The sequence below is a fragment of the Cherax quadricarinatus genome, chromosome 37 (genome assembly GCF_038502225.1).
Source record: "Cherax quadricarinatus isolate ZL_2023a chromosome 37, ASM3850222v1, whole genome shotgun sequence".
Taxonomy (NCBI): domain Eukaryota; kingdom Metazoa; phylum Arthropoda; class Malacostraca; order Decapoda; family Parastacidae; genus Cherax; species Cherax quadricarinatus.
The window spans coordinates 21,268,640-21,289,378 of record NC_091328.1 but is presented as its reverse complement, the minus strand read 5'-3'; positions in this window follow the sequence as shown (position 1 = coordinate 21,289,378).

The window sequence follows — 20,739 nt, the reverse complement described above, 5'->3', positions numbered from 1 at the left end:
CATGAATAATAATATTTATGCTGTTCCACACAATAGTCTGTTAGACAAGGGGTGACAATTATAAAAGCGAGCACTCTTGGATAGTCATAGCGGTCTAATTGGCAGTTTGCGTGGATCTGAAAATTTTAATGGAGACTTGCAAAATTGATTTTAAAAAGTCTTGTTGGTGTTCCATGCCAGCATTCTACAGGAAAGAATGCTGGCATGGAAAAATTGTTTTGAAAAGACTATTGACAAAGTATAGGAGTTGTATAGCTTAATAGTATCAACAGTGGCAATTTACCGGAAACAAGTTTTTAATCCTACCAAAATTCAATAATTTCGGAATATTAACTAATTTTTTAATAAATTATATATATATATATATATATATATATATATATATATATATATATATATATATATATATATATATATATATATATATATATATATATATATATATACTGTGTGTGTGTGTGTGTAAGAATTTGATTTAAAAAATCTCGCTCTTTTATTCTTAAAAATTAACTTGAGCTTTATAGAGTTCCCTCCACTCGGCCTGCATGGAAACTCCCTCTGAAGGAGAATATAACATAATAAAACCTCTTTGGTTTTTCAGGAACCGCTCTCGATAAAAATTATTTGTCGTTTTATTCTCAAAGCGATAACGTAACGACGCAACGAATTAAAAATATGATGCCAAGAAAAGGAATTCCACAAATCCTTTGAGAAAATCTTGATTATACTAGTCGATTGTAGTGGCAAAAAAGAAAATAACTTTTTGATAACCGGCACCTGAGCATATATACGTTATTAAGCTGACATACGATCTTGATATTTCGTTGAAAATCAAGGTCGTGCAGATATCTTAATTTTGCGATATACGTTATTTAACGATGCAAGCTCACTTTACGATCATCTTCAGAGTTGATCTTGATTCTTGATTCGCTTAACAAATCAATATATACGTAAATTTAAAGTAATCAGTAGTTATAATGTAATAAAGTTTGTGAAATCTCTTTTAAGCGCACAATCTGTGAAGCTTCCTGTACTTAGTGTTCGTGAAAACCATTGTTTGTTCAGTGTTTGTGATAACTCTTGTACGTGCAGGGTTAGTGAATTTTTTGTATGTGCAGTATTTTTTTAAACTTTGCGAAACCTTTTGTACGTGCAGGAACTGTGAAGCCTCTACTACTTTCAGTGTTTGTGAAACTTCTTGTATGCAGTGTTTATGAAGCCTATTGTATCTGCAGTATATGAACTCTCTTGAAAGCGTAGAGCTTGTGCAGCCCTTCGTGTAATTTTGCGAAACCTCTTGTGTGTATGCAATGGCTGAAGCCTCGTTTGTGTGCAGTGGTTGTGAAGCCTCTCGTATGTTCAGTGGTTGTGGAGCTTCGTGTGTGTTCAGTGGTTGTGAAGCCTCTCGTATGTTCAGTGGTTGTGAAGCCTGTCGTACTAGCCCCATTTTTTAAGCTCCTAGTATGTGCAGTAAAGCATTTTTTGTACAAACAACGTTAATTTTAAGACTGTCCACATTAACATATATTTTATATAATGATACAAGGTCACGGCATAATATAATACTTCAATACCTAGCAGCATGTTTCGCATCGTGCTACAATATGACAACACTAGGAAACAGGAAAAGTATGAATATGACAGAATCATGAAGTAGATATTGTATGGGAACTCGACAATATATCTTGAAAGTGTTTCAGCATTACACAAGATCCCTGACGATATTTATGACTTACAGGCCGCTAATGGTAAATACGCATTTTTGTTAGTGAAGGCGCGACAAGGGGGGTGTTCTTGGTATCTTTATGTAATCTCAGCCGCTTTCTGTCGGTGTAATCGCGATCTCTGTGCATCTTTGTGTGCAGTTTTGTGAAGATCGAAACGTTTGACAAGTCTTAACATCTGCTGCCCCTAACTAAACAGCAAATAGGCGTGGGTGATAATAAGTTACTGTGGGTGGCATCCTGTGAAGCGTGGTGTAGGATAGCAGCCAGTAAATTCAACTGCGTAAAAAGAAAGTGATCATTATTACCATAGACGATAGTTAATGGCGCGTATTGAGCCCTGGTGTGATGTGTGAAGCGACTGTAAAAGCAAAACAAATTCATTTTTATCAGCTTATGAAGATTAATAGACAGTACTCCCAGAAATTATCACACGAACTTCATTTACCCAGCAACAAATTGAAGCTTATAGAAGACAAAATGTTCATGTAATTTCCTGAGAATAATGGGTTTTATTAGTCGAGGTCTCGCGTCTTTTTCTGGATTTAAGCTAACGACATATGAAAGAACTTTTAGTTTGATGTGGTGAACTTATTAAATGATGAACGAATGTAAACAACCCGCACTTAGGCGAGGAAAACTTGTGATGACGTTTCTGCCAGACCTGAACCATTGAAAAGTCACACTGAAGCGAGAAAATGAGAAGGCCAGAATATATGAGAGAGGGTGGGGGAAGAAGGTGTGTTAATAGTGGAAGCAGAGATGGTAGTAGTAGTATTGGAGGACATAGAATAACGGCAGTAGTAGTATTAGTAAAGTTAGCAGCAGTGGTTGGAGGTAGTACAAATGATGTAGTAGAAATTTGCTGGCGCTTTCGACCGGGTGTGGCACCAGGGCCTCTTAGCAAAACTTCAAGCACTGGGAATTGCAGGCTCTACGCTATGTCTCCTCAGTGATTACCTTCATGGTAGATCTCTAAGTGTAGTCCTCAATGGAACGGAATCAGCAAGGCATCCTATTGGGGCAAGCGTTCCACAAGGAAGCGTGCTGGGTCCACTGTTATGGAATGTCTACTTCAACGACCTTCTTCATCTCATCCCAGAATCACATGCATATGCAGATGACTGTACACTGACATTCACTTATCCAAGAGAAGAAATGCCAGCTGCTCTAAGCTACATCAATCACCAGCTGAGAGCTATATCAGCTTGGGGAAATAGATGGCAAGTAACATTTGCACCTGAGAAAACGCAAATGATGATCGTCTCTAGGCACCATGATGGTAATGCTGGTGCAGTAGTAAGGATGAATGGGACGATGTTGGCACCTGGAGAAGTTGATATCCTTTTGGTGAAATTTGACTCCAAACTAACCATGAAGAACCATGTTGTAAATCTTGCAAACAAGGCAGCCAGGAAGCTTACAGCACTTCGCCGTATCTCGCATCTGCTTGACAGTAGGGGTTGCAAGATCCTGTACGAGGCACAAGTACGCTCACACCTTGAGTATGCTCCACTTTCTTGGTTTGCCTGCCCCCCCTCTCATCTGCGACTGCTTGACAGAGTAGAGAACAGAGCAAGAAGTCTCATCTCTCGCCTGGACCCATCCTGGATAGATCTGTCATTTCAGCAGAGCCTTCAACATAGGAGGGATGTGGGTGGCCTTACTGTTATGTACAAGGCCAATATTGTCAAAATACCACACTTGGATCCACTTCGAGGACAGCGTGAAACAAGCTTTTATGCCACAAGACGGGCAGAAAGCAGCAACTTCACTCTGGCTGTACCCTTCTCCAGAACATCACTCCATCTGAGATCATACATACCCAGGATGACTCGAGTATGGAACACATTCGTACAGCATAATGATGTCAACGAGATAAAGTCAGTTGATCAAATGAAAATGCTGGCCCACAGATGGCTCCAACTTCATCCTGTCCCGTACTTGTATGTCTCATAACAATAAAAATGCTTTCAAATGAGCTGATGTAGGTAACAGCTCTTAGCTTGCCAATAAAGTTAGGAATCCTTAACCTGTAATATAGCTGTCAATAAAGCTAGGGATCCTTAACCTTGTCAAACCCTGTGTAAAAAAAAAAAAAAAAAAAAAAAAAAAAAAAAAAAAAAAAAAAAAAAATGGTACTAGTAATAAGGAAGTAAGGAAAGAGTAAGAGCGGACACAACTGAACAGGAAAAAGCAAGAGAAAGAAGACAATGAATGGGGAGGAGGGGGAGAAAAATGGTAGTAGTAGCATTAGCGGAAAACTAGGATCGTCCAAAGAATTCCAGATCCTCGACGTTAACTTCGAGGGGCCACAGCTAGAGTTTGTCTCTGGCTGCTGGTCGCGTCATAGGTCTTATTTAAAAACTAATGATTGGGTCGCAGCTGTGCCTTTCGCAATTTTTCCAAAAGGCTCTTTGCAGTATGGTGGCTAGTGTGACAGGTTGGTAAATCCTAGAACGTCAGACCACGGGTCTCGATTATCGCTCACTTGTTGAGCGATAACTGGGGTATATACACCGAGAGGTGTTCAAAAATCACACATAATTTGCAGTATGTATTTCTCAGTGTTTATACTCAGAGTGGAGGGGATCAGCATCGAGGGGTATCATTTTCAATCTTTATTTCATAACTGGTGGTGTAAAGTCGAATGGGGCATTAATATGGCTCTGTTTTAGGAATTATAATATTTGTCACTGACTAGATCGGTTTCAGCCTTATTAACCATCGTGTTAAGCCTTAACTAATGATAATGGATATAGGTGTCTGAGAAACATAGACAGATTAATAATTCTCTCTACTTAAGAAAATAAATGGTACTCAGTGGAAAGGAAAACTGTCGATTAGTTTTCTGTTTTATAACATATTTGAAGCTATATTCTGGAAGGGAAAGTTTCTTAGTATGAAAAATTGCTCAATTATTTTTTACCATCCTAAGAGATACAAGATATATTATATTCGTGCGGGAAAATTATATCTCATGTATCTCATCATTTCATGAAGCTTTGTATCCATAATAGCTATGATATTCTGGGTTGCCTCTGCTAGTTTCTCATTCTCTTCGTCATACTTATTTGATATTCTGTCTGCATTTCAAACTCCCTGCGGGAGTGTGTTTTAGACTGGTTCAGGTAGAAATACCATTAAAATTGGCCGAGCCCCACCGATACGGATAATGTGGCATGCCCTTAACACATACATACATTTCACAAATGCATATGCATAAATTAAATATGCGTAGTAATAAACGACTATCAATGAATAGTGCATTAGTGTTCGCAATAAAGCTAACAGAATTCTTGGCTTCATATCTAGAAGTATAAATAATAGAACTCCTCAGGTTGTTCTTCAACTCTATATATCCTTGGTTAGGCCTCATTTAGACTATGCTGCTCAGTTCTGGTCACCGTATTACAGAATGGATATAAATGCACTGGAAAACGTACAGAGGAGGATGACAAAGATGATCCCATGTATCAGAAATCCTCCATATGAGGATAGACTGAGGGCCCTGAATCTGCACTCTCTCGAAAGGCGTAGAATTAGGGGGGATATGATCGAGGTGTATAAATGGAAAACAGGAATAAATAAAGGGGATGTAAATAGCGTGCTGAAATTTTCCAGCCAAGACAGGACTCGCAGCAATGGTTTCAAGTTGGAAAAATTCAGATTCAGGAAGGATATAGGAAAGCATTGGTTTCGTAATAGAGTTGTGGATGAGTGGAACAAACTCCCGAGTACAGTTATTCAGGTTAAAACGTTGTGTAGTTTTAAAAATAGGTTAGATAAATACATGAGTGGGTGTGGGTGGGTGTGAGTTGGACCTGACTAGCTTGTGCTGCTGGGTCTGGTGCCGTGCTCCTCCTTTGAGTGGAGATGACCAGATTGGGTGGGTCATTGGGCTAATCCGGGGGGGAGACATGGACCTGTTCCGCGTGGGTCAGTAGGCCAGTAGGCCTGTTGCAGTGTTCCTTCTTTCTTATGTTCTTATGAGAATGGACAGGGGCTCGATCCTGCCATGTGTAGGATCGAGAGCTTCACCATTAAGCAACTAGTATAGAGATTGTAGACCATACGGCTTTGAGGGGTGTGAGAATAGATTTACTACGAAAGTTTCTGGAGCTGTGGCAAGAGACATTAGGGCTACAGATACCGGCCGCTGACGGAAACATGGATAGAAATCTGCCTATAAAAAGCCTAGTAGCTCAGTGAAAAAGCAATGGACCTACTACTAGACAGTGCCACGGTTCTTATTTCTGTGTGTGTGTGTGTGTGTGTGTGTGTGTGTGTGTGTGTGTGTGTGTGTGTGTGTGTGTGTGTGTGTGTGTGTGTGTGTGTGTGTGATATAAATGTTACCGCAGTAGTTAAAGTTGTTGTTTTATTAGTAGTATAGTTAATGTAGAATGACAAATATAACAAAATATCACAAATTCTTTATTGTAATTTTCTTATTACCTTATAAAGAAATAATGATGTTTGCAATGACTACACCTCTTGTTTTCCGGGACGAACTCTGCTATTGCCAGTCTATTTACTCTGGTGTCGGGTCCAAGGGCAAGCTAACCAGTGCGTTGAGCGTGCCGACCCGGGTAATGTTGCTAATGTGAGAGAATCCCGTTGGTGCCCACATCTGCAGCAGCTGCTGCAGTATTTACTCGGCGGTAGTGACCATGCATAACACGGCCTGCGTACTCTCACACAGCTCTCACTACACATACACCCTCACATGATCTCGAGAGCGTAGTTGCAGTAGCTGCCTCGCAGTGTTGAGAGAGGTCGAAGTAACTGTCTGGTATTGAGAGTTTTTGTAGCTATCTCGTACGGGTGAGTGAGGTTGCAGTAGCGATCTCGTGCAAATGAATGAGGTTACTTGAGATGACTCGCCCGGCTGAGTAAAGTCGTAATAAATCTCGCACAGTGGAGTGTAGTTAGAAACTTCTTAGTACGGTTGAGTCTAGTTATAGTAGCTTCACTTGTAGCCTCCTACGATTGAGCGAGGTAGGTGTCTACTTAGGGTACAACTGTTTCGTACGCTTCAGAAGGTTAGAGAGATATACTTATCTCTACTAGAGTAGTTGCGCATTGTTCCGATGACTGATGTGGGTAGCGATTTGCCGTCTCTTGCAGGTAAGATGCTGCCAAATAGCAGTGCCTCGGGCTTCCTACTTCGTACGTGTTGAACGGTTCAACTGAGGCTGAACCAGGCTGCGAGAGGCATAAGTGAACATTTAGATAAGAGGAGATGAAAGTTTGCAAGCAGTGTAAGCCCAGAAATTAAAACTTACTCTCCTAAAGTTCGTAGAGTAAAAGATAGCAGACAAAGATTGAAGATACGCATTTAAGGAGGGCCATAAGTGGAGATTTACCAGCCAGGAGGGCAAAGAGCGAAAATTTAGAGGTTCTCTGCCCTATATTGTTTCCTTTCCTTTAGGCAACGGAACATATTTTTCCCACTTAGGATGACACGTAAATTTCCGAGGAGGGCAAGGCAGGTCTGCTCCTCAGCTTAATTTGATACGCATAATTCCGTGGTAGCTGGAGGCAGTGCTTTTCTACCTTTTACGGTGACATATACAGTTTACAGGTAGCAGGAGGTAGTGTAGTGCATGTCTGCCTCTTCCAGTGACACGAACCGTTCCATGTCGACAGGATGTAGAGCCTGCCTTTCGCCTCAGGTGACAGTGATGGCAGTTTACGAGGCTGGACGCAACATAAATTTTCATATTTATTTTATCAATCTGGGAACCGGGACGACGTCTTCTTCATCCTACAAAAATCTCCACCAAAAAAAAAAAAAATATTAACCAACCATGATGAATTTCTCGCCCAAAAATAATTATTGATATATATCTTTAAGTAATGGAGTATCTTCAGTTTTATTTATGAAAAGTTAGTTAAAATTAGCTGGAAATGAGTAAAGTAGAACAGCATGAAACGTTATATAATAACGTATACTCTGAAAAAGTAAATAATTAATAGCAGTGTGAATCAGAGTAAATTAAGGTACAATGAGTTAAGAGGACGATACACCACCTCAACTCATTATACACTATTAGTGACTATTAAATTCCACTTAACTAAGTACACAGAAATCAGTCATATACAGCAGAACAAATTCAAAATGTGGAAAATGAATACATTATTTTTCACATAGTTTGTTAATACTTTTTTTACGACAATATACTGAACTTTGTCAAAGAGAAAGTTATCCGATACTAAGATAACTGGGAAGACACAATATACCTGAGATAGGGGAATACAATTAGCTGATGAAACTAAATATTTACTTGGAGTCTAAATTATTATAATCAAAAAGAAGCGCTAAGCCACAAGGACTATACAGATTTGGAGTCTAAAATAGTCCTTAGTAGATCACTCCTACAAGATGTCACACAGCCTCAGTTTTGTTCCCTACAGTGTCTGGCCACCTAGTCCTCTCTTAGCTAGGTTAGGTTAGATAAGGTTTGTCAGGAAACAGGAAAAGCTTTTCCTGACTCGGGCCTTAGCCATATGATGGCCCGCAGCTGGAGCTATTGGTTATCTGACAGAGGCTTTTCGTTGGCTTGCCGGTTCACCACCTTTAAATTATAACCATTAAATCTTTTTCTTAGGTACTTGCCAAAAGCTTATGAAGGTCTCAACATCCCACTCCACCCCCAAAACAGATAGTGAAAAATATTCACCATATGGTCTCCATATATGCAAAAGTTCTCTACAAAACTGTGGTGTGAAGATTAGCTGCTAAGACGCCTATCTTCGCAGACAGAAAAAGGAGATCCAGTCTCAATATATCACAATAATTTATCACTTGAATAAAAGTGTGTTTTATAATTTAAAACCCCTCAAGGAAGGTTCCTTGATGTTGGTGAGGGGCTCTTGATTTAGGGAATTGGATCTGTGCTCCAGTTCCCCGAATTAAGCCTGAATGCCTTCCACATCCACCCCCCAGGCGCTGTATAATCCTCCGGGTTTAGCGCTTCCCCTTGATTATAATAATAATAATAAAATTTAAAAAATTAACACGTATACATATGCAAATATGCCAGCACGTGCGTACATCTGGGTGAAGCTAAATAAGCGTTTCATATAGAAATTCACCGAGAAAATGGGGACAATGCAGGAAAGCAGGAGGAAAACAACAAACTACACGAGAGTGGATAACATCAACACACAGGAAATCAAGAAGCTCTTAAATGAATTAGTAACTTCAAAATCACTCTCACCTGACAATGTGTCTTCCTTGTTCTGAAACAGGGAGCAGACACTGCGAATCCGTACTGAAAAATCTGCAAGCTGGAAAATACCAAATATAGTCCGAATTTTCAAATAAAAAAATAGACATTAGTGAGCTACAGAAAAGATGTGAAAAAAATTGCAGAGTTGTAGCGTCATAATTGATAACTTATTTATTTTTGGACTGTAAGAAGGATTTGGATAGAGTATCTTGTTCCACACTAATCCACTAAGTGGAAGAAAAGGAAGGGATAACCAGAAAGGCACCTCTCTGTACCAAGGCAACCAAGGGTAAGGGGACAGTGATAATCTGGGAGTGGAGTCCCAAAGCGTTTCTGAGACCAGTACAGTTTCTGATACAAGTAAATGTCATTGCTGACGAAAGACTTCTAGGTAATCTTCTTTGTATTTGATGTAAGCTATGTAGAATAAAAAATACCAGAGAAGATCAAGAAAGGCAATAAGATCTAGACAGACCAGGTAGAAATGTAATCGCCTGAGTTACTGAACACTGGAGGGTTCAACACATTTCAAGACTCAAAACTGGAAAGCTGCTTCCATTATATATTTACAACGAATGCAAATCCTCGAGTCGGGTACGAGTGCTTCAGTATCTCATAAGGACAATGGAACCTTATACACTATAATTACGTTTTCCCTGAGGTTACTTCTCCCTGCATCTAACTTCGTTCATGTACCTAATTTATTTCATTCAGCTAACTTAGTTCCTGCACTTGACCTGTTATTAAGTTAGGTTAGGTAAGGGCTGTCAGGAAACGGGACAAGCGTTTCCTGACGCGGGTCTTAAGTCGCATGATGACCCGCAGCTGGAGCTTTTGTTTATCTAACCGAAACCTTTAGCTGGCTGTCCGGTCCACAGGTTTTTATCATATGATCTTCTGTTAGGTAACATCCTAGGTTACGTAACATAGCTCAAACGATCTGCCTGTAGACATGGGCATCACTTGCATACATTATAGGTCTTAAAAATTTAAATGTCACTCTCAGAACATAAATTATTAAGCGAATAACTAGATGCCATTAGATGGAAAGTGTAATACTTCTATTTTCTTAATGAATATCCAATAAAGTGTCACTAAACCACTGATAAATGATGCTATCCAATTAACAGGACAGTTATGCTGATAAGGCTGTTGACGCAACAAGCAATTAGGAAGATGAAGTGTACATTGGAGAATTCTGTCAAGGTAATAGGTATTTTGCATATGTAAATTATACAGACTACCATAACTTGGGTTAGGAACTTTCCTGGATACTCGCAGTGTCTTTCTCCACGGCCAGTATCTCCTAGGATATCTTTTATTATCGATTTGGTACGTGTGCAACATCTGTGAATTTTTCTTTGAGAGACGTTTTGCACCAGGGGCTTTTATCAGTCCAATACATGAAAGAAGTCTTATACGGAGAAATCAGTGGGAAGAGTGAAGCGATGCAGCAGGACTAGACGTGGTTACATGTGGGCGGGGCCCACATGTAACCATCATTCCACTGGCATTACAATAAAAGGCTCCATTCCCATGTGGTTGCATTAGATTCATAAAGCCACTGATGGGTAAAATGTCTCGTAATAAAACAAAGTATTGTATCTGTCATATTCAGCATCTTTTTAGAGCTGTCGTTTATTTTTACACGTGACCAGCGTCTGTGTGGGTATCTTAAGTCACTACAGACGACCTGTATCTGCCAATATCTGTATGTATGTCTTAAGAGATCATTGAAGAAATATGACTATCATACGATTATTTTCTGAAAGACTTTCTGCCCATATATATAACGGAGAATGAAAGTTTACATATTTAGGAACCAAATGCAATTGATAAACTTTAAATGTAAGACTATTAATGGAAAAATACCGACGACTTCTACTGGTCCTGGGTCCAAAATCAGAAACGGTATATGGAGACAAGTTTGCAGCATCATTCCACATTGTCAAGTCCAACAGTCATCTGATCACTTAAGAGGCTAAAATTGCCAGTGAAGCTGAGTGACGTGTATGTCTGACTATAGACAGACGGAGAATCGAGCTTTCATCATTCCTGGTGCTCAGTGATCCATCTGGGTTTACCTCGCTCACAAAAAGTTAATAGGTAAATATAAATATAGTATAACGTAACCTAACCTAGATAAGGTTAATTCAGATCAGGTCATTTCAGGTTAGGGCAGGACAGGTTATGTGGTGGACATATCTAATGCTTCACATTTTTTTACACTAGTAATTTTATGATAGGGTTGGTTAGTGACGTCAGATTGTTAGGGTTCATTAGGATAGGTCATGTTAGCTAGGTTAGGATAAGGATGGTGGTCAAATCAAGTTATGTTAGGTTGGGTCTGGTCAGATAACAAGATAACACACAAGTTGGCAATACTCGTGAATATTATTTATGTTTCCTCTAATAAATGTCCTGAACTGTACATAAGTATCTTTTTCCACATCTTGTCTGTATCACTAGATCATTTTTCACGTGTCCAGTTACTCCAGCTTAGCCACAAATATGTATTTTGTTATATTAACTGATAAGCGCTAAATTCCAATGGATCATACAGCGCTCTAAGATTATGTAACTGCCACAATAACAAGAGATGCATCACGAATATGAAAAATAAATATAATTACCGAGATTCGCAAAAGAAAATGTGATTAAAACGGTAAAAAAATCCTATAAATAAAAATCTAACGAGTACAAAAAGAGGCTATGTATATATAAATTTCACTGGATGAAGCATATGGTGTAGATCTCCTGGAACGAGAAGGTCTCGAGAGTTTTATGGGAGCGAGGTCGGCCAGCATCATCTATCTCGTCACTGCTGCCGGCACGTCTAGATATATTTTGTCACAAGAATACTCATTACGTCTCCTGTGTTTACGAGCAAACATTGCTAATGAAACTTCTTATTGCCTCTTCTTATTTCCACTGTTGACACTTCAAGTCTGTCTTCATGTGCTATGATGCTTCACTATGTACGCTGCTGTTGTAAGTATTGCCTGAGCCACTGGAATGGGCCATAAGTGGTAGTTTTCTTGCATTTTTTTACTTTGACGAGGTGTTCCAGCTGGATCTTCGTCGATCTCGTATTTTATTGATTTAACTGAAAAATATATTTATTGATAAGAGCTTTTCAAAGCAACTTCAATAACATTCACCAGAGACCAGCATACTGAAAAAAAAGGATGCTTATAAACTAATGTTTCCATTTCCAGCTGAAGCCTGAAATTGCCAAGAGATTCGGTGTTACTACCAGCAACAGATGCGTAGTATTACGACTCCTTGCAAGACATGAGTAACAGGGTGAGTGGATCTGCAACAAATTATTTTTTAGCTCGCACATAAGAACTGTAGTTCCAGCCGTACCTGCTCTTATGTTAAATAATAGAAAAAGCGCAAACAAAAAGGAAACAAAATAGTGTGTGACTAATGGTCGAAGTCGCATCGAAACTTCGTTGAAAGCTTCAATAAAAGTAGAGTCGCTATTTAAAATCATACTCTGTATACATTTACAACTAATATACTGGTTGAAAATAGCTTCCATATTTTGTCCTCAGCCAGAAACTAGAAATCAGGTTCAGAAACGAGTTGTAATTTCATTCAGACATTATAGTCATCCTCATAATCAACATCATTTCCGCCTGTCGCACCGTCATAGTCTGAGGACACTCCGCTAATAAAGAGGGAAAAATTACTTAAAGAAGACTTAAAATGAAAGACTGTAATTGTTACTAAACTTAAAAAAAAATTGTACAGAGAATATATTATTGTAGAACAATGTAATTTAATAATAACCATAAAAATATTAACAATAATAATATTATTATTATAGGAATACACGATATCCCAGGTATAAAACAAATAGGTATATTCTGAGTTTTGCATAATGGAAGGTATGCGTAATGGAAGATACAGTATGAGTAATGGGCGATGCACCCACCTATGTGTACTCGCCTATATGTGGTTGTAGGGGTCGTATTCTAGCTCCTGGGAATTTATAAATATATAATACTATATTTGTCATTTTTTCTTTAGTAGAAAGAAGTTGATATCGTGTACTCGAGTTGTTGAACGTATGCATGCAAATTGGTGAACGTGTTTGCACTTAATGCCAAATATGTGTATGCAGTAGATGAACGTGTGATTGCAAGCTGGTGAAAGAGTGTGCACATGCTGGTGAACATGTGTATGCAGTCTGTTGAACGTGTATAAAAGCTGGAGATTGTAACAGCTGGTAAACGTAGGTACACAAGCTGACGAATGTGTGAATGCTAGAATAAGGGAGCGTGAATGCAAGCTGTGAACGGTTGTGATCAAGCTGGTGAACGAATGAAAATTAACTGGCGAACGTGAATAAACAAACTAATGTACGAATGTAAGCAAAATGGTGAAGGTACGTTTACAACCTGGTTGATCGTGTGTAAGCAAAAATGAAAAACGTACGTACACAGGGGAACGTGAATGAAGAAACTGATTCACGGAAGTGGGCAAACGTACGCACACAATGATGAACGTACGTACACAGTGATGAACGTACGTACACAGTGATGAACGTACGTACACAGGCTAATGACCACGCCAACGGAGTTTGCCAATCATATGTAGAAAGGTATTTTAATTAGTGGCGGAAGAGTTGTTTGCATTAGTTCTTGCTAAACATGTTTATAAATAAACATCTATGTTTAACAGTGTTTATATTAAGACATGTTAATATTCATAGATTTATATTACATTATGCATGTGTATATATACACAGTGATATATTTTACTGTGCATACCTCGAGAAGTTTGTCTGTGTATGTACATCTCGGGGTATATTCACTGGTAGGTGTGCAAATCGGTGTATATTCTCGGAAAGATACCACGTAGTATATATGTGCACTGGAATGTTTGCATATTTTAGCTCATATATACAGATGTTTGCATTTCTTGGTTGATTCACAACTAGCCAGCAGACTTCAGATGTAAACTAGAAGACGTTTGGGCCATTCCTGAATCTTACAATCGCAACGTGAAAAAGAACCAGAACTGGCCAAAACGTTAAGGTCTCGTCTTAAGTATGTAGGTTATATTAGTCAGTGTATTGTGGGTTAGTGAACTGATAGTCATGATGCTGACAGTTATATTCTGTTTATGCCAACATTTCGCGCTAAGTAAATTAAGGTACGTTAACTCGTCCATTAAAGTTAGCAGCAATGCTGTATAGGAAAACAAGAAGCGGAAAATCCAGAAATAAAGTTGAGGCAAATCCCGTCTTGACAGTGATTGAAATTTGAATACCACTAACCGGCAAGGTTACTATTTCTATCGATTAAGTATTAAGGAAATGGGATGCGACGTTTGCAGCCTAATAGACCAGGACAAACGGCTGCCCAGACGATATACTGGAAACTGGTCTTCAATATGTACATCTGATCAAGGACGGCCTTCACAGAGGTTGGATCCAAATCGGTGTACTACCCACGATATTGAAGAAAGACACATTGCGCAATTAAATAAGCATTAAATAAGCGTATGTATATCTGAAGAATGCGGTTAAATGCCTAAGTAGACTATAACTTCTATAAAATGAGCGTAGATAAGCACAAGTGTAGGATAAAGTTTTGTATAGGTAAACTAGAGAATGCTGTAGTAGCTAAGTTTGGTTACCAGTAATTCTGGCAGCTTTTCGTATACACCATGATGACACTAAATGCAAAATGTGATTATCCTTATAATAACTTTACACTACGTGCTTGATTATTCACTAATTGAGGAATATAAAATAATGCCCCACAGGGGAAATAAGATGCATTAAATTTTAAGCAAATCTTCAAGATTTGTAACATAATATAATGGAATCTTGTAAACAATACACACCCAAAGAATTAGGCTCTCTTACGGCCCAATTCTTCGACCTTTTGCGTATTCATGTGCTGCTGCGATACCGTCCACAGAATGGATGTGGGATGAACAACAAACTAGCTGCTTTGGAGGCAAAATCAATTCTTATGCTAATTGCGTTAAGTTACGGGAGAGAGTGTAGGTGGTTGTAATGATTTTCCTAAGGGCGAAGTCACCTGTGGTGATTCCCTTAAGGATGTGGTGACTAACGTAAGGGAGTAATCCGTTGTTTTGGTAAATTTAAGAAAATTAGGTGTGGTGACCACATTTAGTGAGGGAGGGGAAAGTTGATTCTTATGTCTTTTGGGGGGGGGGGGAGTGTATGGACGGATTTCCATTATCTCCCATCCATCCTGGAGCACATGATGCAGTGAGAGACTGCCATCGATTGTACAGAAGAAGAAAAGGGTTTTCACAGTGGTATATTACAAACCATTCTCGAAAAATACCCTGACTTTGCTCACTGTAAATAAAGCATTATCACGTACGTGCGCGCGCGCGCGCGCGTGTGTGTGTGTGTGTGTGTGTGTGTACTCACCTAATTGTACTCACCTAATTGTGGTTGCAGGGGTCGAGACTCAGCTCCTGGCCCCGCCTCTTCACTGATCGCTACTGGATCCTCTCTCTCTCTGCTTCCTGAGCTTTGTCATACCTCTTCTTAAAACTATGTATGGTTCCTGCCTCCACTACACTTGCTAGGCTATTCCACTTGCTGACAACTCTATGACTGAAGAAATACTTCCTAACGTCCCTGTGACTCGTCTGAGTCTTCAGCTTCCAGTTGTGACCCCTTGTCCCTGTGTCCCCTCTCTGGAACATCCTATCTCTGTCCACCTTGTCTATTCCCCGCAGTATCTTGTATGTCGTTATCATGTCTCCCCTGACCCTTCTGTCCTCCAGTGTCGTCAGTCCGATTTCCCTTAACCTTTCCTCGTACGACATTCCCTTGAGCTCTGGGACTAGCCTTGTTGCAAACCTTTGTACTTTCTCTAACTTCTTGACGTGCTTGACCAGGTGTGGGTTCCAGACTGGTGCTGCATACTCCAGTATGGGCCTAACATACACAGTGTACAGTGTCTTGAACGATTCCTTATTAAGGTATCGGAACGCTATTCTCAGGTTTGCCAGGCGCCCGTATGCTGCAGCGGTTATTTGGTTGATGTGTGCCTCCGGTGATGTGCTCGGTGTTATGGTCACCCCAAGGTCTTTCTCCCTGAGTGAGATCTGTAGTCTTTGTCCATCTAGCCTATACTCTGTCTGCGGTCTTCTTTGCCCCTCCCCAATCTTCATGACTTTGCATTTGGCTGGATTGAATTCGAGAAGCCAGTTACTGGACCACATGTCCAGCCTCTCCAGGTCTCTTTGCAGTCCTGCCTCATCCTCGTCCGATTTAATTCTTCTCATCAACTTCGTCATCTGCGAACAGGGACACTTCAGAGTCTATTCCTTCCATCATGTCGTTCACATATATCAAAAATAGCACTGGTCCTAGAACTGACCCCTGTGGGACCCCGCTCGTAACAGGCGCCCACTGTGATACCTCTTCACGTACCATGACTCGTTGCTGCCTCCCTGTCAGGTATTCCCTTATCCATTGCAGTGCCCTTCCTTTTACGTGTGCCTGATCCTCCAGCTTCTGCACTAATCTCTTGTGGGGAACTGTGTCAAAGGCCTTCCTGCAGTCTAGGAAAACGCAATCTACCCAACCCTCTCTCTCGTGTCTTACTTCTGTTACCTTGTCATAAAACTCCAGGAGGTTTGTGATACAAGATTTGCCTTCCATGAACCCATGCTGGTTTTCATTTATAATCTTGTTCCTTTCCAGGTGTTCGACCACTCTCCTCCTGATAATCTTCTCCATGACTTTGCACACGATACATGTCAGAGACACAGGTCTGTAGTTTAGTGCCTCGTTTCTGTTTCCTTTCTTAAATATGGGGACTACATTAGCTGTCTTCCATTTCTCAGGTAGTTGCCCAGTTTCAAGGGATGTGTTGAAGATTGTGGTTAGAGGCACACACAGCATCTCTGCTCCTTCTCTAAGGACCCATGGGGAGATGTCCGGTCCCATCGCCTTTGAGGTGTCAAGGTCACTTAAGAGCTTCTTCACCTCCTCCTCAGTTGTTCATATGTCATCCAACACTTGTTGGTATATTCCCTCTTGATGTTCCCTTCTGTTCTGTCTTCCCACAGCCCTTCCTGTCTCTACTGTAAAAACTTCCTTAAATCTCCTGTTCAGCTCCTCACATACCTCCTGATCATTTCTTGTGAGTTCTCCACCTTCTGTCCTTAATCTGATCACCTGGTCTTTGACTGTTGTCTTCATCCTGATGTGGCTATACAACAGTTTCGGGTCAGTCTTGATTCTCGATGCTATGTCATTTTCATACTGTCGCTGGGCCTCCCTCCTTACCTGTGCGTACTCATTCCTGGCTCTGCGACTGATCTCCCTATTTTCGTGTGTTCTCTGCCTTCTGTACTTTTTCCATTCTCTATTGCACTTTGTTTTTGCCTCCTTACACCGTCAGGTGAACCAGGGGCTTGTTCTGGTCTTCCCGTTGTTACTGTTGCCCTTGGGAATGAACCTTTCCACTGCCTCCTTGCATTTTGTTGCTACATACTCCATCATTTCATTTACTGGCTTTCCTGCCAGTTCTCTGTCCCACTGGACCTCCCGCAGGAAGTTCTTCAACCCTATGTAGTCCCCTCTTTTATAGTCAGGTTTTTCCCATTCTACTCCTGTTATTCTCTCCACTTGCAGCTCTACTATGTATTCAAAGCACAGAACCACGTGGTCGCTAGCTCCTAGGGGACTCTCATACTTGATGTCCTCAATGTCTGAGCTGCCCAGGGTGAACACAAGGTCCAATCTTGCTGGTTCATCCTCCCCTCTTACTCTGGTAGTGTCCTTAACATGTTGGTGCACGAGGTTTTCCAGCACCACGTCCAACATCCTGGCTCTCCGTGTTTCGAGACCCCCATGTGGCTCCAGGTTTTCCCAGTCAATCTCCCTGTGGTTGAAATCCCCCATAACCAGCAACTTTGCTCTGCTGGAGTGAGCTCTTCTTGCCACCTCAGCAAGTGTGTCCACCATTGCTCTGTTGCTCTCTTCATATTCCTCTCTTGGCCTCCTGCAGTTCTGTGGTGGATTATACATCACTGCAATGACCACTTTGTGTTCCCCCGACTGAAGTGTACCTGCTATGTAGTCTCTTTCTCCCGTCTCATCTATTCCTTCCATTTTCTCGAATTTCCATCTGTTTTTTACGAGCAGAGCAACCCCACCTCCCCCCCTGCCCCTTCTATCTTTCCTCATGATCTGGTATCCTGGTGGGAAGATTGCATCTGTTATTGCCTCCATGAGTTTTGTTTCTGTAACTGCTATGATGTCTGGGGACTTCTCATTGATTCTTTCTTGCCATTCCTCATGTTTATTCGTTAATCCATCTGCATTTGTGTACCAAACCTTCAACTTCTGTTCTAATACTGTAACTGTGGTGCGGGGGTGGAAACAGAGGGATCGGTGTGTGATGGTTGGTTTGGATTGTTCAGTTGCCTTGGGGGTGTCGTGGCTGGAGTCCTTCTGCAGGTGTTTCTGGGGGGTGCGCTTGTCCTTCCATTTGATCCTGGGTTATTCTGCTCTCCTTTTTCATTTCCTCCCATTTCTCCTTTCGTTTTTGAACTCTCTCTTTCATTGTCTTCCTTTCGTCCTGGGTTCTGTCTCGGTCGAGGTACACACTCCGGAACTCCTGCTTGCCTCTCAGCCGTGCTTTCTCCTGCAGGATCATGGTTCGGGTTGATTCTGCCTTGAAAATTACTTTGAGAGGCCGATTCCTTTTCTTTGTGAACCACCCAATTCTCCGAAAATTTGCCACCTGGGTCATGTCCCCCTCGCCTATCACCTTCATGATGTCTTCAATCGCTTTTTTCTCCTCCTGCTTTCTTTCATCATAAGTTTCCCCTTTAGCTTCGTCTAGCCCATAGACAAACACGGATCTCTCCCTTTCCACCTCCCACTGTGACTCCCATTGCATCCTCTGATGTGTTTTAGTTCCTTCCCGTGGAGTGTTCCTTCCTTCAGTCCCTTCCCTCGTTGTGGCCCCTATGCTTCTTGGTTTATCCTTCCTGCTCACCTGCTCCTGGCCCCCACAGGTATCTGGTAAGGTCCTTGCACATGTCCTATTTCCTTCGATGTCTTCCAACCTCTCTTTCTGTCCTAGAGTGCTCCCTGTCTTTGTTTTGGCCCCATGTGGGTTTGACAGGACCTCTGCATACAGTTTAGTTTCCATGCTTCCTTCGGACCTGTTGTCTGTGTTCGATGTAGCCATTGCCGATGCTACTTCTGTAATATCTTTGTCTCTGTGCTGTTTCAGATGTCTCAGCTCCTCTTCTAATCTCTCTATCTTGATTTCTGCTTCTGTGGCCTGTTGCTTCCACCTTCTGCATTCTGCTGCTAACCTCTCTTCCATCTTCCTTTCCAGCTCATCTAGTCTCCTTCCCCAGTCTTCCTCCCTTTATTTGAGCTCTATCTCCCATTCCTCCCTCTCAGATTCGTCCTTGGAACCCCTTGTCCTCATCCTGGTTAGGGGGAGGGGAATAGATGGTTAGGAGAGGGGTATGGATGGTTGTGGGGGAGGGGGAGGATGGTTATTGGAGGGGTAGAGATAGTTGGGGGAGGGAGTTAGATGGTTTGGGGGAGAGAGGGGATGGATGGTTATGGGGGAGGGGGAGGATGGTTATTGGAGGGAGAGAGGTTGTTGGGAGGGGGTTAGACGGTTTGGGGAGGGGTTAGGTGGTTTGGGGGAGGGGTAGGTGGCTATGGTGAGGTGGTTAGGGAAGGGGTGGTACGTGTTTGTGTCTAGTGTTTGTGTCAAGTGGTGGAGGGTGTGTGTGTATGTGTGTGGTGTGTGTGTGGTGTGTGCGGTGTGTGTGTGGTGTGTGTGGTGTATGTGTGTATGTGTGTGTATGTGTATGTGTGTGTATGTGCGTGTGTGTGTGTGCGTGTGTGTGTGTGCGTGTGTGTGTGTGTGTGGTGTGTGTGTGGTGTATGTGTGTGTGTTTGTGTGTGTGTATGTGTGTGTGTGTGTGTGTGTGTGTGTCTACCCTTGTGTGCTTGTGTGTGAGGGAGGGAGGGTTAGGGGGGGTGGTGTGGTTGAAAGATCCGTCGTGTAGGCACAAATTTAGTCTCATTTATCTTTCCCAATTATGCTACTATCTCTACTTATTGCCCTTTCTGGATTTACGTGTTAATTGTTGCTGGTTATTATCATTTTCCTTGTTCACATTGAGAGAGGACTTCCTAGCTTCCTAAGTATTCTTACTGCTAATAACTACCGGTAGTAACACTGCCTGTGTACATGTGTGTGTGTGTGTGTGTGTGTGTGTGTGTGTGTGTGTGTGTGTGTGTGTGTGTGTGTGTGTGTGTGTGTGTGTCTTGTGCGGTGTAATTACTGGCCGCAACTTCTTGTGACCTGACACAACCCTCCTGGGACCTACCCTGTGTGTGTGTGTGTGTGTGTGTGTGTGTGTGTGTGTGTGTGTGTGTGTGTGTGTGTGCGTGCGTGCGCGCGCGTGTGCACGTGTATGTGTGTGTGTACTCACCTATTTGTACTCACCTATTTGTGGTTGCAGGGGTCGAGTCCTAGCTCCTGGCCCCGCCTCTTCACCGGTTGCTACTAGGCCCTCTCTCTCCCCGCTCCATGAGCTTTATCAAACCTCGTCTTAAAACTGTGTATGGTTCCTGCCTCCACTACGTCATTTTCTAGGCTATTCCACTGCCTTACAACTCTATGACTGAAGAAATACTTCCTACTATCTCTCTGACTCATTTGTGTCTTCAACTTCCAATTGTGGCCTCTTGTTTCTGTGTCCCCTCCCTGGAACATCCTGTCCTT